The sequence below is a fragment of the Cyrtonyx montezumae genome, unplaced genomic scaffold, assembly GCF_038088225.1.
Source record: "Cyrtonyx montezumae isolate F1298 unplaced genomic scaffold, pur_monq_1.0 scaffold_32, whole genome shotgun sequence".
NCBI lineage: Eukaryota > Metazoa > Chordata > Aves > Galliformes > Odontophoridae > Cyrtonyx > Cyrtonyx montezumae.
The window spans coordinates 6,294,245-6,300,244 of record NW_027072037.1 but is presented as its reverse complement, the minus strand read 5'-3'; positions in this window follow the sequence as shown (position 1 = coordinate 6,300,244).

The following is a 6,000-nucleotide window of genomic DNA, read 5'->3' as shown; positions in this document are numbered from 1 at the left end:
TGGGCTCGTGTAGACAGACTTCTGCACCTGGAGCTAGGAGTGCACGTCCGTACTCCCGTTTATGGAGCCACGCCTCTGCGTGCTGCGGGTGGATCTTTGTGAAGATGCTGAGCAGCTCCATGTCCTTCCAGCCCAGTGCCCTTCCCAAAGCAGGAGCTGCTGGGAGAGATGCCAGGAAAGCCTCTTCTCACTGGCAGGTGTTCCTGGCTCCCAACAGCAGGGCTCTGGGGAAGCTCTTGAGCAGAAGTTACCTTCAGATCCATGGTTAATGGGAAGTAAACAGACCTATCCTCCACATGCTCATCCATTTTTAACTTCATTTTGTCTTGAATTCCATCACTTCCACTATTCATTCAGTTTATTTCATTATTCTTTCAATGGGAATGCATGGTTTATTTGGCTGAGGTTTTTTTTTTCATCTGAAACCTCCCCTCTGATCACTTCCTGTCTTCAGTTCTTTTCTTGTGAGGCATAGTGAGCGAATGTTCTCTTTTTAACATCTCCACAGTGGTGATGATTTTAGAGACTTCATCATTTCATTTGTGCTCTCTTTTCCATCACCACCAATGCTTATTTCAGAACTTGTGCGAGTACACAAAGACAAGAAAAACAGCAAACTGTTCCGTCGAGAGCAGGCCAGAGTTAAATGCCACGATAGGAATGGACACATCCACTGTGAATTGTTATACAGACATACTTGCCTTTTTTTTATAAGAACAACTGAGATAATGCAAATGCAGAACTTTGGAATGTAAAAGTTGAAGGGCTGCATCATTTCTACTTTAAAAAGTCAACAGTTCCCTTTTCTGTCAGTGCAACTCTGCTGAAGATAAACTGCTTTCGTGAAGTCAGACTTGCTGGAGTATGTTTGAGACAAAAAAGCAGCGAAAATGTTCTGGCATTCCCATCTGGAAAAAAGCTTTTATAATATTCACAATGTAGTTCATATTTTGCATTATGCTATAAAATAAATGCGTAAGTTGAAACGAAGCCAAAGTTCTAATCGATTAAAAAGCATTTAGCTCAGGAAATTTTGAAACTTCACCTTTATTTTTTACTTTGAATGCAGACAGATACATTCTTTTAATTCTCTGCTGATTGTAATGATGGTGCTCTGCACAATTGTTCCACGTGCATAGCAGGCCTGGCTTTCAGGAACGTGGAAGCTCTGGGTTTCCCTATACATCTGCAGGAGGGACAGGATGCCATCTGGGAGGGCACTGAGCTTCCCCTCTGCCAGAACTGTGCTGTTTAGAAAAATGAACCTTTGGGATATAAGTCTAAAACAGATGCGCTAAAGAACCTGGGATAGCAGCAATTGTGTGCCTTCATTAACTGGGGGTATGAAAAACGGTTTTCAACACGTTTTTCATAGGGAACTTCTTCATCCTGAGTCTCCTTTTTCACCCAGACCTAAGTGCTGCCCAGTTTCCAGCCTACTGGGTGATCTGCAGTGCTGCTGCAAGCTGCTGCCAGGCAGGAGAGGGGGTTTGGGTGATTCGGGCTGAGCAGCTCCAGTTGCTGGAGATCTGCCCTGCCAAAATGCCACCGTGCGTTGTTAATTATGAGAAAAGAATGCATAGAGCCTCAAACTCTAATTTACTCAAGTATTTCTTAGAAATGAAAATCCTTTCATGTCAGTGTCGCCGTGCTTCAGCTGAATGTTGCATTATTAAGGCTTTTGTAGCTGTAGGAACTTTTTCTATTTCTTAGAATTTTGTTTGTTGCTTCATTTGCAACCCTGAATTAAAGCAGCGAGCGTAAAATGAAGAGGAACTCGACAAACCTTTATTCCTCGTCCCTTTATAATAAGAGAACTTTGTGACAAAAACAAATGAAGGCCTTCTGCAGGTTTTCCATTTACTTGTAAAACGCACCCGGATTTCTGCAGACACCTGTGAAGTAAATGTCATTTTTATATTCAGCAATTTCTTCTTTTATTTAATCCCTTGACTTTTTAATAGAGCGCATAGAATACGAGAAATAGTTTGCTTGGTTTAAGTTTCTACTTGCATATAAAATTGGAGTTTCCTTTTTCTTACGCATCTGATGGCAGACACTTAAATTTCCATGGAGCCTGGAAATGGCAGAAGGTAAAGGTTCCCAAGTGGAAATGTGCCCACAGTTGTATTTTTACTGGAAACCAATGGACAGAGGCAGAAAGCATTCTGATGGCTGCTGGGCATAAAGCATGCACCATGTCCTAGGATCGTGATATTCTGCTTCTCTTCTGTGGCTGCCATAGCAATCATCTCTTGAACCTCTTTATCCAAATATATTTTCAGAGGGAGAGATCCAGATGGGGTGGTGGGCAGCATCACTCTGCCAAACTCAGCACCCACCTCGGGAGAAAGCCATGCCACGTCACAAAGCTTCAGCTCACGCAGGAAGGTGCAGTGAATACTCACCTGCATAAAAGCTGCAGGTTTAATGTTTGTGGCAACTACAGAGCAGCACAAGACTTGCACATCTTATACAGAAGGGAAGAGCTGGGAAGCCTTTGGCACTGGAAAAATCTCTCTGACTGGGAAAGGAACATCAACCAGTACAACGTATCTGCATGATGCAGGATAGAAAACTCTGATGCCCTCCAGCAGCTTCCAAAATTAAATGTCTGGCCATCTCTGTCTGAAAGAAGACAGCAGAATAACGCTGAGCTGTGAATAATATGCAGTAAGACAAAAGGATTCTTGAACTGTTGACTGACATGTCTAGCATGGTAATGCTTTAAAATAGAAAGTTGGCCGTGGATGACTTGCAAGTTCTTCCCACCAAGAGATGAAACTGGTGATGGATTCAGCTATGTAGATGCTGCATTATTTACAGTGAAGGTAAAAAACCCTGCTGCTTTGGACCCAGAAGGAAATAAATGTAAAAACAGACTTCTTTATTTTATGGCTTTGTTTTTGCTTTTTTCCCCTGCAGCTCTAGGTGCCTTTTCCAACAATCTCTACTTGCTCCAAAAGCACTCTCACAGCTGTCAGTGTCAGGGCCACGCTTTACTGGAAGTAAATAGTTGCGTGTACACCCTTCATTACCAGTGCAAACTGGGATCGAGCCCGCACGACACATCAGTGTAACTGGTAGATAGCTTTGGAGGCTGCGTTCTGTCTGCCACCACGAGTAATTTCACATTGGAGCAGTGCCCTTTGAAAAAAATGTGGCTGTGACTTTCCTTGGGAAAAGCTTGGCAGGCGTCCCCCTGCTTTCCCACACTGCTTTGCATGCTGCCCCAGCCAACTGGTCCGTGTACCTGTGTGGGCCCCGCGCTCACGGAGAGCGGTGACGAGATGTCACCACCTTGCCAAGCGCTGGGGAACAGCCATGTTCCTCATCTTGGCACTCGTACTGCAGGACTTGGCACCACTGCTGTACTTTATAATTTAAACCATTTGTCAGGGTTGTTTCTCATGCATCTAGCTGGGCCTGTACTGAAGACCTCCTCACCCTCTGGGGAGAGATGAAAGAGAAGAAATCGTGGTTTCTGAGCATCAGAAAGACAAGATTTTTAGGCTGTTGCCACAAAAAGCTGCTCTGGGCAGCCTGTGCCAGTGCCTCCCATTAGTAGGTGGTAGATGGTGCTGGGCACTGCCATCTACAGCGGGTTTGAGCCACACTTTCCCACTCTGCATACCCAAAATGAAGACCCTGGTCAGTTAAAAAGTCAATATCAAGTCCCCTTGCTTTGAACGGCCAGGTTGCCAGCTCCTCCTGCAGACACTACATTCAGTGAAGAATCCTTTCTGACAGAGCACACGGCTCAAAGTGTCATCCACAGTCCTCACAAAGCTATGCTGCATTTGGACCGTGCAAGAAATGGGTTCAGAAAATCAGTGCATGTTAGTAGGGATCTCATCAAAGCAAGTTTCTGCTCATCTCCAGCAGTTTTGACAGCTCTGAAGCTGCTTTTGACTCATAGAATTTCAGCAGAATGTTGTTCTGATCTGTTACAAAGTGATTATAGAAGAAAGTAAACAAGGCTGCGCATGGTGCTCCACAATTCACAAGGCACAAATAACTTCAGTCCCAGAGAGACCCACAGTGTGACACAGAATGGCACTCACAGCACCAAAATATTGACCATGTTCCCAGAGAATACAAAATGGGATTTTTGGTTGAAGAAATGAGTATGTCCCCAGCACAGGGATGGGAAGGGGCAGAGAAGAAGGGAGGCTGTTTGAGGAGCTCCTCTAGGGTTTGCTAAAGCATGGAAGAAAAGAGAGCCACGTGGTCATCAAAAGCTGAAAGCAAAGGGCTCGGCTTCATCCAAGATCCTATAGCACAGTGACACTGAATGACTGCTGACATGGCAAACAGACTCTCAGATGGTGAGGATGCTCTAGGAAATCCCAATGACTGCCACTAAGAGGAAGATCTGCAGAGGACTGGACCCTCCGGAGCTTGTCCTGGTGGGAACAGTAACCCAAGCCAACAATACAAACCAATTGTGCAAGCTTTGAGCAGTGGAAATGGGAACTTGGGCATTTCTCAGGTGGCGGTGTCTCCCTCCCTCCGCTGCTTGTCCCGTTCCCCAGGCCAGCCCTGCAGAGCCGCAGATGCCATGGTACCAAAAGCACTGAGTAAATCCCTTTCTCTCGTATTGCTGAAGCTCCATAGCTCTCCACGTGGCTCTGCTCCAGTGGGATCATGTACCCAGGTTTTGTGTTGAAGAAACTCAGGTGGTTTTGATGCTCTGACTGAAGAGCAGAGGTTACGTGTATCAGCTTTGGTGACATTGTACCCAGCCCTACCAGTATCAGCAAAGGACTGATGGCTAAGAAATCAAGGCAGCATAACCAAGCATCGAGATTTCAAAACAGCTTTTTCTTCCTTGTTCGGGTTTCATTGCCACTACTTTGTATTTCTTCCAGGAAACACACATTTCCCAATACTTCCTTTTCTAATAAGTCATCGTTGGTGTTTATCCCACCCACAGGGGATGTGAGAGGCAAAGGGAAAGGAAAGGGCACTGTCTCCAGTCCTCTCCTGGACTGAATCCGTGCTAGGTTGGGCTGCGGTGTTGTTCTGCTACTGCACTGATCAAAGATATCCAGGACAATGAGAGAAGCAGAAGGGAGCCCTGAAAGACAGTGCAGGCGGAGCTACAGGTAGATAGAGATTTAAATAGAAGCCGTGGATATAAAGAGAACAAAATGCTGCAGTGTCTGGAAGCCAAAAGTGAAACTCTGAGCTGTTCCCTCTGCATCTGCACTTGTGCACAAAGAGCATGGCTGAATTAGAGCCTGCAGGTGGAAACTCGCACACCCAGAGCACCGAGGCTGGTTCTCCAGATCTCTTTTGATCCCACAGTCTGTTTTCTTCAGGGGCAAAGTCTGCCTTCAAGGAAAACAAAGCAATACAAATGAAAATGCTTTCTGTTAGGATAAGAAATGACAAAATACCAGCGCTGAAGTTCCCAATGTGCTGACTTTCCAGTATTTCAGTGCCAGTGCTGTCATGTCCTTTATGTGAGGCCAACATCATTATTCTTGGGAATAGGTAAGTTTTCAGACTCTCCTTCCAAAAACCATTCAGAATAATTATGGGACAGGATGTACTAAAACTAAAATGCCAATTCATCCCCGGACTAAAACTTGCAGGCTCCAGGATTCTCAGTGTGAATGACAGCAACGCATGGATAGGACAGAGGACGTTTCATCTTGCGAAGTCATCATCACTCAAAACAGAGCACTGAAAGGGGGTGGAGGAGCCCTTCAGCTCCAGCAAGTCTAATGAAAACAGAGTGCTAGGTAAATACACTTAGGCTGTGGTCTCCCATCCCAGACTTCCTCCACGTCTGAAGCAATGTGCCAAAGCTCAGTGCACTGCATCTCCCGGAGCCAAAAGAAGTCCATCGTAAAGCAGAATAAATACAAGTATGGGCTGGCACTGGGGCTGGAGCCTCATTTCATTTCAGACTTGGCTTGTTTGCCTACAGGTCGCACTAGTTCCTTGGGTTTGGTGCTCAAAGGAAGACCCTAATAATCCTGGGTAGGGTGA